The 11,317-nt window shown below is 44.0% G+C and overlaps 1 pseudogene; it reads right to left on the bottom strand.

Moving 5' to 3' along the window:
- Window positions 1-273: 273 nt before the first annotated feature.
- On the bottom strand, window positions 274-2,422 carry LOC101024578 (annotated as a pseudogene).
- Window positions 2,423-11,317: the final 8,895 nt, after the last annotated feature.

Here is an 11,317-nt window from a genome sequence, read left to right as displayed (position 1 = left end):
TGTTCAGATTACAGGACTAAAATAAAAAGGAGAGACAGAGAATGGGTCAGAAAATGTGTTTAAAGAAGTAATAGTGGAAAACTTTCCAAATCTGTAGAAAGATGTACATATCCAGGTACAGGAAGGTCAAAAGTTTCCAATTATATTCAAACCAAACAAGAAAAAAACAGAATCAAAAGAATCGAACTATGAAATATCAAATTCAAAGAAAAGATTCTAGAAACAGCACAAGAAAAGAAACATACCATGTATGAGGAAATTCCAATAAAGCTAACAATTTTTTTTGTTAATAGCACAAAGCTGGAGCTCTTTATTCTGGCAGTAGAGTAAGGAACAGCAAAGTGGGAGGGCTACACCATCACCATGACAACAGAAAGCCTCATAAATGTAAAGTCCCTCGACTTCTGTTGGGCAGACTCTTTCTATCTCAGGAGAAACATGTTTTAACTGGCTGAGAACAAGGCCAGGCAGCCCGGTCACAGTGTGGAAGGGTGGCTGGAGACGTGGCCTCTGGTCAGTCCTGGAAGTGCTTGGTGAGGACTTCCAGCAGCTCCTGCTTCTTCAGCCAGTACTTCAGTCAGGCCTCTTTCATTATAGGCCCAGTGAAGTTTCCCAATGTGCCCTTGCTTATGTGGGTCTTCAGCTCGTCTTCTGAATACTCCGCTTGGGCCTTTTGCTTCTGGAAACTTCATTATTGCGTTTTCTCTTGGTAATTTTCCCTTCAGGATTATAATCTGCTGAGTAGCCAAGTTCCTTAAACTCATTCACCATGGAGCCCAGTATTTTATTCATTTCTTCAACCTTGGGTAATGTAAGGTCCACTGCTTGTTCAGCCTCCATCAAATACAAGGTAAAGGGCTCCAGGTTCGTGAAGTGCTGCTGCAGCATGGGGTTCTCAAAGCTGTCACTTCTGTATGTGAAGCAGAGCTTCTGAACGATAGCCTTCATCTTGCCCACCTGCTCTGGGGTTGCCATGACTTTTTCAGTAAAGGGCACCTTCCTTTAATTATCAGCAAAGGGTAAAAAGACTAGCTGGAAACCTGGAGTAGTCACCTGAATTTTCTGGTCATCCAACTCCTCTTCCTGTGACACCAAAGCCACAAAATAAGGGGGGATGTTCCTGCAGAGTGTGTATCTGCACAATGCTATGACCACCTTCTCCAGACACTCGATGAGCAGAGCACTGAACAGGGTTGAACTCCCATTCACCAGCGACTCCTCAGGGTACGTGAACAAGGAGGGCCTCAGGTAATGGTGCTTCTTCAGCATTACCAAGGGCTTGAAAACCATGAGCATCAAAGCTGGTTCATCAAACCATTTTAGCTCTTCTGTTTCCTCTTTCTCCAGTATAATCTGATGACTCCCATAGATCTGAGACCTCTTGGTATCGCTAGGCAGAAGCAAATTACCAGTATTTATATTAAATGTCTGGTACTTGGTTTTCACTGGTTCATTTGTTTTCCGATAGAGTTTTATTGGAGGAGGCTTGAGAGCCTTCTGGACCAGATTATAAATGCCCACAGAGATCACTATGTCTTTGTTGAGCTTCAGCTTTAACCTGCTGAGTGCTCATTTCCTGGCCTCCTTGGCACGAACCTTCTGCAACAAGTCTTCTAGCTCGCTGGATTTCTCAAAGTGAATTGGATTCCTCAAAGGATGAAGTCCTCATTCTTTGCTATGCTGATGATATCTCTGTAGAACAAGGATATGTTAAAGCCCCCAAGTTTCTTCAGGTGCATCAAGTCAAAGAAGATGCCTATATCTCGGAGATCATCGGCTTTGGTACTGGCCTGGCAGGCCTTAACACTGTCATTGCCACGGGGGTTGTCTTCGTTGGTGAACAGCATGATTTTCTTATGACTCATCTTGAACTGGACATCACTAAAGAGTTTGGCACAGACCCACAGAACTTCACTGAATGAGTAGTCAGATCCATGGCCCATCAGGCCTTGGAAACATTTTTGTCCCTGCTGCCCCTTAAACTGGTCAAGCTTTAGAATTTGTTTTGCACCTGGATTATCCAACTCCTGTAAGATGTGAATGTTTCTAAAATTCACTGAATTTTTGTCTTTTTCGGTATCATAGAGATCTTGATCACTGCTTATGATCTTACTCATGTACACACTTTGGATACACTAGATGCTCATGTCAAAAGGAGTCAACTCATCTTCACTCTGAGATGTAAACATAGCCCTGGAGGTATCAACCAAAAAAAATTAAACTATCTCTTCCTGAATATTTCTAGTCTCCACTTGCTTCAAGGTCCTCTTCTTCTGTTGCTTCTTCATCACCCTCAGTTTTGTAATAAGACTCCCACCCTGATGTGTTGGCTACTGCTCACTTTGGCACAGGGAGGTAACCCACAGTGGATTTCATAGCAGAAACCTTGCAGAACAAGAGAGTGAGAGATGATATATTCAAAATGATGAAGAAAAAAAACCCTGCCAACAAAAATACTTTCTCTGGAAAAGCTGTTCTTCAGAAATAAAGGAGAAATAAACAGTTTCCCAAACAAAAGCTGAAGGATATCGTCACCACCAGACCTGTTTTTCAACAAATGCTAAAGAGAATTCTTCAAATTTAATTTTAAGAGAATGCTAAATAGTAACACTAAAACATGTGAAAGTGTGAAACTCACTAGTAAAAAGTCAGTACAAGGTCAAATTCAGAAGAGTCTAATACTGTAAAGGTGGTGCATAAATTATTTATAAATTTAGTATGAAGGTTAAAATAAAGTTTATAAATAAAGGACAAGAAATCAAAGCATACAACTAGAGAAAATCACCTAATCACAAAGAAAGAGAGCAAGAGAGGAAGAAAGGAACAAAGAATTTACAAAACAACCAGAAAACAATTAACAAGAGAGGTGGCTAAGATGGCCGACTAAAAGCAGCTAGTGTGTGTGGCTCTCACAGAGAAGAGTGGAAGGGGCAAGTAAATATAGCAACTTCAACGGAATCATCCAGGTACATACAAGGGGACTAATCAAAGAAAGAGCTTGACCCATGGAGAATAGAGAAAAGCACCACAGGATGATGGCCCACCTGGGAGTGACAGGGACCCAAAGGAACCTCCCCACCCAGGGAAGTGGTGAATGAATGTGTGTCCCCAAGAGTGCATGCTTCTCCCACAGATCTTTGCAACCCTCAGATCAAGAGATCTCTTTGTGAACCCACTCCACCGGGGCCTTTAGTCTGCCACCCAGAGCTATGTGGAGTTTTGGCAGAGCAGCCGCTCAGGCATGCACAGAGATCTGGAAGTTTTAGATGCTCTTGCATTCCAGGCTTCCCAGCAAAAGTAACTGCAACTCTGGAAAAGGGCAAAGTGGGAGGTGAGACCCCCATACATATCCCTAGGAAAGAGGCTGAATCCAGAAGGTCAAGCAGCAATGGTCTATGGGTACCACTTCCATAGCACCTCACCGAATAAGACCCACCCGTCTGGAATTCCAGTCAGTTACAGATAGCAGTATTGTGCCTCCATGGGATGGAGCTCCCAGGGTGAGTGGTGGGCTGGGGTCTTTGCTGTTTGGATAACTTAGCTGTTATGGCCTTCAGGCTTTGGTGACTCCAAGCTGACCAGGGATGGAAAGAATCCTCCAGCACAGCACAGCTGCTCTACTGAAATGTGGCCAGACTGCTTCTTTAAGTGCATCCCTGATTCCATTCCTCATCACCGGGTGGAGCCTCCCAACCGGGGCCTTTAGCCACCTCCACTAGTTTTCTCCAGTCTACAGAGATTTGAAAACTCTCTGGGACAGAGTACTCACAGGAGAGTCAGAGAGCTCCCTGTGAGCTGTTTGGATGACTTAGTTGTTCCAGCTTTCAGGCTTTGGAGAGCCCAAGCCAACTGAGGGTGGAAGCATTACCCAGAACAGCACAGCTGCCCTATAGAAATATGGCCAGACTGCTTTTAAAGCAGGTCTCTGATCCCATTTCTCCTCACCGAGTGGACTCTCCCAACAGGGGTCTTCAGCAACCCCCACCGGTGGTCTCTGGCTGACAGAGGTTTTAGACCTCCTTGGGTTGGAGCTACCAGGGAGAGGGTCGGGCCACCATCATTGCTGTTTTGGTGACTTAGCTGTTCCAGCAGCCTTTGGCTTTGGAGTGTCTCAGGAGCTGAAGTGAATCCCAACCACAGCACAGCTGCTCTACAAAAATGTGGCCAGAATAATTTTTTAAGCAGTTCCTAAACTCTGTTCCTCCTGATTGGGTGAGACCTCCCAACTGCGGTCCTCTGCCACCTCTTACAGGTGCGTTCAGGCCAGCAACACCCGTGCCTTCCTGGGACAGAGCACCCACAGGGAAGAGCAGGCTGCCATTTTGCCATTTTGTAGTCTTCACTGATACTGGAAAAGGTACTGGAAAATCCCCCTCCAGGTACTGGAAAATCCCAGGAGACTAGGGAATGGAGCAGACCCCCAGTATACCACCGAAGCCCTACAGAAAAGTGGCCAGACTCTTACATGGGGGCCCTCTCATACCTCCTCACTGGGCAGGTCTTCCAGGCCTGGGCCTCTAGCCACACCCCTACTAGAGATATGAAGCTAATAGCTACTTGGCGACTCCCTGGACAGAGCCTCCAGGGGCAACTGACAGCCTCTTTGCCACTGTCTCTGCAGTGGAACTGTCCTTACTACCCTCAGACTAACGAAGAAGCAAAGACCCTAGTGTCTTACCCACATCTCCAACAAGTTGCAATTGCCCCAAGGAGAGGAGGTTAGTCCATCTCCCATGAGTCTCAAACATCCCCCACTGCTCATCACCAGGCAGAAAACCCCTGGCTTTGGGCCCACAGCACAGACTCTCCATCCTGGGCTGATTGCTCTGAACAATTGCTGACCCACATCTCTCTCAGGTGGAGTCCCCAGAAGAGGAGCAAAGTGGTAGAGGCAGCAAGCCAGCTGATGCAGAACCAAGAGGGAGCATCTGTAGTGGAGCATGGCTATCCCTCTAGGTTCAACTTGCTTCCATAACAGACTTTAGTTCTAAGGGAACTGTTGGACATGATGTCCACATGGAGGTCATGCACATCAGATGGAGCTGGTCCAACCTGAGCACTCCTTGGTCTGCTAGCCTCTTCCAAGGCTCCAGCCTGGCCATGTCTGTTTACAGGGCAGTCTTGTGTGCCTGGGGGTCCACCTCATAGCTTCTGTACCAGTGGTTCATGCCTGACTGGTGGAGAGCTCCAGTGAGGCAGCCCCTATGGCCACGCACCAGACTACATACTACCTCTCCATACTGCAGCTTCCCCAAGCCCACAGCAACCCCCCACATCACTTTGCTGGCACATGCCTGCATGAACAAGATTTATTTTATTTGCCCCACGAGCACGCAGGAGTGCAGTATGCCCCCCTAACCCCCAACAACCAACATTGCAGACGGAGCCTTGTTAGACACAGAGCCAGCAAAACCTACCCCTGACAGCATCTTGCCCTTGCACTAATGCTGTGCGGAGAACAGGGAATCCTCCCACACCCTGAATCATCCCTCCTGCTTGCAGGGCACAGAGAACGCACCAAGACCTACGCTGGACAGCACCCTACTTCAAGCCAACACCACCTCCATTGCAACAGTACACACAGTCTCCAGCAGGAGACCCCCTCCTGCCCTATTTTCTGCTAACTGCCTTGATTCTGCCACTGTGATTAACGTCCGCAGGGAGGCACCCCTGCATCTGCTGGCACTCTACTGCTGCTGCCACATCTCAGTCCCCCCAGCGCAGTAGACACCAAAACTTGAGGAGCCAGAGAAAAGAGTCAGGGCCCAATACAAGTCCCCCAGAGTTAGAGCACAAAGTCCAGGAGTTAGGAGCTGAACGTTGGCCCCCTAAAATCTTCCAGAAATGAAGTAAGTTGGCTGAATCCACCTTATACCACAATCAAACTCTCAATGTCATCAAATAGAATAAAAGGAAAAAAAATTTCCAAAGTTCAGCTATCACAAAGATTGACGGTAGATAAGCCCACAAAGATGAGAAAGAATCAGCACAAGAATACTGAAAACTCAAAAAGCCAGAGTGCCTTCTTTCCTCCAAATGACCACATTTCTCCAGGAAGGGATCTCCAGGAAGGGTTCGCAACTGGGCTTATGCTGAGATGGCTGAAAGGATAAAAGTAGAAGTCAGAATACGAATTGGAACAAAGTTCACTGAGTTACTGGAGTACATTGTAACCCAATACAAGGAAATTAAAAATCATGAGAAAACATTGCAGAAGCTGATGGACAAAAGAGCCAGTATAGAGAAGGACACAACTGGCCTGATAGAGCTAAAAAACATGCTACAATAATTTCATAATGCAATCACAAGTATTAATAGCAGAATAGACAAAGTGGAGGAAAGAATCTCTGAGCTTGCATATTGCCCTTCTGAAACGAGATAGCCAGACGAGAATAGAGAAAAAAAAAGAATGAAAAGGAATGAACAAAACCACAGAGAAATATGAAATTATTTAAAGAGACTGAATCTATGACTGATTGGTATACCTGAAAGAGATGGAGAGAATGGAACCAATCTGGAAAACATATTTCAGGATATCACCCATACGAAATTCCCCAACCTAGCTAGTGAGGTCAACATTCAAATTCAGAAAATGCAGAGAACCCCAGTAATATATTCCACTAGAAGATCATTCCCAAGACACAAAACCATCAGATTTGCCAACGTCAGAATGAAAGAAAAAATTTTAAAGGCAGCTAGAGAAAAAGGTCTGGTCACCTAAAAATGGAAGCCCATCCGACTAACAATAGATCTCTCAGCTAAAACCTTACAAACCAGAAGTGATTGGCGTCAATATTCAACATTCTTAAGGAAAAGAAATTTCAACACAGAATTTTATATTTGGCCAAACTAAGTGTCATAAGCAAAGGAGAAGTAAAACCCTTTTCAGACAAGCAAATTCTGAGAGAATTTATTACCATCAGATCTGCCTTACAAGAGCTCCCGAAGGAAGTACCAAATATGGTAATTACCAGCCACTACAAAAACACACGTAAGTACACAGACCAGTGACACTATAAAGCTACGACATAAACAAGTCTGCAAAATAACCAGCTAACATTATGATGATAAGATCAAATCCACGCATATCAATACTAACTTTAAACGTAAATGGGCTAAATGCCCCAATTAAAAGACACAGTATGGTGAGCTCAATAAAGAACCACAACCCAACCTGCTGTCTTCAAAAGATTCATCTCACATGCAATGACTCAAATAGGCTCAAAATAAAGGAACAGAGAAAAATCTGCCAAGCAAATAAAAAACAGAAAAAAGAAGGGGTGGTAATCCTAGTTTCTTACAAAACAGACTTTAAACCAACAAAGATTTAAAAAGAGAAAAAAAGGTATTACATAATTTTAAGGGGTTCAATTCAGCAAGAAGATCTAACTATTCTAAATATATATGCACCCAATGCAGGAGCACTCAGATTCATAAAGCAAGTTCTTAGAGACCTTTAAAGAGACAGACTCCAATGTTATAGGGGGTGAGAAATTTTAACTCTTCACTGACAATATTAGACAGATCATGGAGACAGAAAATTAACAAAGATATTCAGGACCTGAACTCACACTGGATCAAATGGACCTGACAGATAACTAAAGAACTCTCCACCTAAAAACAACAGAACATACATTCGTCTCATCACCAAATGGAACATACTCTAAAATTGATGAAACTATCAGAAGTAAAACACTTTTCAGCAAATGCATAAGTACTGAAGTCATAACAAACAGTCTCATGGACCACAGCACAATCAAATTAGAAATCAAGACTAAGCATTTTTTCATATGTTTGTTGGCCATTTGTATTTCTTCTTTTGAGAATTGTCTATTCATATCCTTAGCCCAATTTTGATGAATTGTTGTTATTCTTGCTGATTTTAGTTCATTGTAGATTCTGGATATTAGTCCTTTGTCAGATGTACAGATTGTGAAGACTTTCTCCCACTCTGTGGGTTGCCTGTTTACTCTGCTGATTGGTCCTTTTGCCATGCAAACACTCTTTAGTCCAATTAAGTCCCAGCTATTTATCTTTGTTTTTATTGCATTTGTTTTTGGGTCCTTGGTCATGAAATCCTTGCCTAAGTCAATACCTAGAAGGGTTTTTCCAATGTTATCTTCAAGCATTTTTATAGTTTCAGGTCTTAGATTTAAGTCTTTAATCCAACTTGAGTTGATTTTTGTATAAGGTGAGAGATAAGGATCCAGTTTCATTCTCCCACATATGGTTAGTCAATTATCCCAGCACCATTTGTTGAAAAGGGGATTGCTTCCCCACTTTATTTTTTGTTTGCTTTGTCAAAGATCAGTTGGTTGTAGGTATTTGGGTTTATTTCTGTTTTCTCTATACTGTTCCATTGGTCTATGTGCCTATTTTTATACCAGTACCATGCTGTTTTGGTGACTACGGCCTTATAGCTTACTTTGAAATCAGGCAGTGTGATGCCTCTAGATTTGTTCTTTTTGCTTAGATTTGCTTTGGCTGTGCGGGGTCTTTTTTGGTTCCACATGAATTTTAGAATTGTTTTTTTCTAATTCTGTGAATAATGATGGTGGTATTTTGATGGGGATTGTGTTGCATTTGTAGATTGCCAACAAGTATATGAAAAAATGCTCAGCACCACTAATGATCAGGGAAATGCAAATCAAAACTACAATGTGATATCGCTTACTCCTGCAAGAATGGCCACAATCAAAAAAACTTTTAAAAAGTAGATGTTGGTGTGCACGTGGTGATCAGGGAACACTTCTACACTACTGGTAGGAATGTAAACTAGTACAAACGACTACGAAAAACAGTGTAGAGATTCCTTAAACAACTGAAATTAGAACTACTATTTGATCCAGGAATCCCACTACTGGGTATCTACCCAGAGGAAAAGAAGTCATTATACAAAAGATACTTGGGAGGGCGGAACCGGATGGCAGAATAAAACAGCTCTGATCTCCCAACTCCCATGTGACACGAGAACCGGTGATTTCTGCATTTCAACTGAAATTACTGGGTTCATCTCACTGGGGAGTGCGGGACCCGATGGGGTGCTGGTCAGCTGCAGCCAGGCAGGCTGAAGCAGGGCGAGGCAGCCTCCTGGGAAGCGCCAAAGGAAGGAATCCCTTTTTCTAGCCAGGAACTGAGACACACAGCACCTGGAAAATCGAGATTGCTCCCACCCCAATATTGCGCTTTAAGCAAACATAGGCACCAGGAGATCACACCTGGCAGGGAGGGTCCCATGCAGGCCTCCCTCATTTTACTGGCTTGGTCTGTGATCTACCCGGCAAGGCGAGGCTGGGGGAGGGGCGCCCGCCATTGCTGAGGCTTAAGTAGGTAAACAAAGCTGCTGGGAAGCTCCCAACTGGGTGGGCTGCAGCAGCTCTCAGAGCCTGCCTGTCTCTGTAGACTCCACCTCTGGGGATGGGGCACAGCTACACAACAACAACAACAACAACAGCAAAGCAGCAGAAAACTCTGCAGGCATGGCGACTCTGTCTGACAGCTTTGAAGAGAGCAGTGGATCTCCCAACACGGAGGCTGAGATCTGAGAACGGACAGACTGCCTGCTCAAGTGGGTCCCTGACCCTGAGTAGCCTAACTGGGAGACATCCCCACAGGGGTGATCTGACACCCACACCTCACAGGGGTGAGTGATAGCATACCCCTGAGGAAGGGGAAGCTTCCAAGCAAGAATCAGACAGGTACACTCGCTGTTCAGAAATATTCTATCTTCTGCAGCCTCTGCTGATACCCAGGCAAACAGGGTCTGCAGGTGGACCTCCAAGCAATCTCCAACAGACCTACAGCTGAGGGGTCACTGACTGTTAGAGGAAAACTATCAAACAAGGGAGGACGCCTACCTCAAAACCCATCAGTACATCACCATCATCAAGACCAGAGCAGATAAAACCACAAGATGGGAAAAGCAGAATGAAAAGCTGGAATGAAAAATAAGAGCACATCTCCCGGCAAGGGCGCCAGCTCATGCATGGCACAACGGATCAAAGCTGGACGGAAAATGACAGCGAGATGAGAAGAAACAGTCCATCAAATTTCTTAAGGAAGCTAAGGAGATGCATTGCAAGCGAAACTAAAATCTTGAAAGTGGAAGAATTGACGGCTAGACTAAGGTAATGCGAAAGGTCATAAGCGGAAATAGAAAGATGAAAACAAAACCGAGAAATGTGGCAAATGCAGAAAGCTTCAGTAACCATTTCGATCAACTGGAAGAAAAGAGTATCAGCGATTGAGGATCAAATGGATAAAATAAACCGAGAAAGAGGAAACCAAAAGAAAAAAAAGAAAGAAAAAGAAATGAACAAAGCCACAAGAGTATGGGATTATGTAAAAGACAAATCTCGATCTGATTAGGGGTGCGCCTGAAAGTGAGGAAAAATGGAACCAAGTTGGAAAACACTCTTCAGGATATCATCCAGGAGAACTTCCCAAGCCTAGTAGGGCAGGCCAACATTCAAATCCAAGAACACAGAGAACACAAAGATGCTCCTCGAGAAGAGCAACTCAAGACACATGGTACTTAGAATTCACCAAAGTTGAAATGAAGGAAAAATCTTAGGGCAGCCAGAGAAAGGTCAGGTTACCCACAAAGGGAAGCCGTGGGCTACGGCGAATATGTCAGCAGAAACTCTGAAACCAGGGAGAGTGGGGCCAATATTCCAAAACATTCTTGAAAAGAATTTCGGCGAATTTCATATCCATGGAAAACCAGTTTCCTGCGTGGAAGGAGAAATAAAATCCTTTACAGATAACCCGTGGGAGATTTTGTCACCACTAGGCCTGCCTTACAAAGAGACCCTGGAAGGAAGCACTCCAACATGGAAAGACATTGCAGCCATTGCAAAAACATGCCAAAATGTAAGAAGACCATAGAGGCTGGGAAGAAACTGTCAACTAACGACAAAATAGCAGTTAATATCATGTGGCGGGATCAGAGTTTCACACATAACAAATCTTAACCTTAAATGTAAATGGACTAAATGCTCAATGAAAAAGACACAGACTGGCAAACTGGATAAGTCCAAAGACCCATCAGTCACTGTATTCAGGAGACCCATCTCCTGCCTTAAGAGAGACATACATAGGCTCAAAATAAAGGGATGGAGGAAGATTTACCAAGCAAGTAGAACAAAAAAGCAGGGGTTGCAATCCTAGTCTCGATAAAACAGACTTTAAACAGCATCAAAGATCAAAAGAGACAAAGAGGCCGTTACATAATGGTCAAAGGGATCAATTCAACAGGAAGAGCTAACTATCCTAAATATATATGCACCCAATACAGAACTTGGATTCATAAAGCAAA

Source organism: Papio anubis, chromosome X (assembly GCF_008728515.1).
Source record: "Papio anubis isolate 15944 chromosome X, Panubis1.0, whole genome shotgun sequence".
In the NCBI taxonomy this organism is placed as follows: domain Eukaryota; kingdom Metazoa; phylum Chordata; class Mammalia; order Primates; family Cercopithecidae; genus Papio; species Papio anubis.
This window is presented reverse-complemented; position numbering and strand designations above follow the sequence as displayed.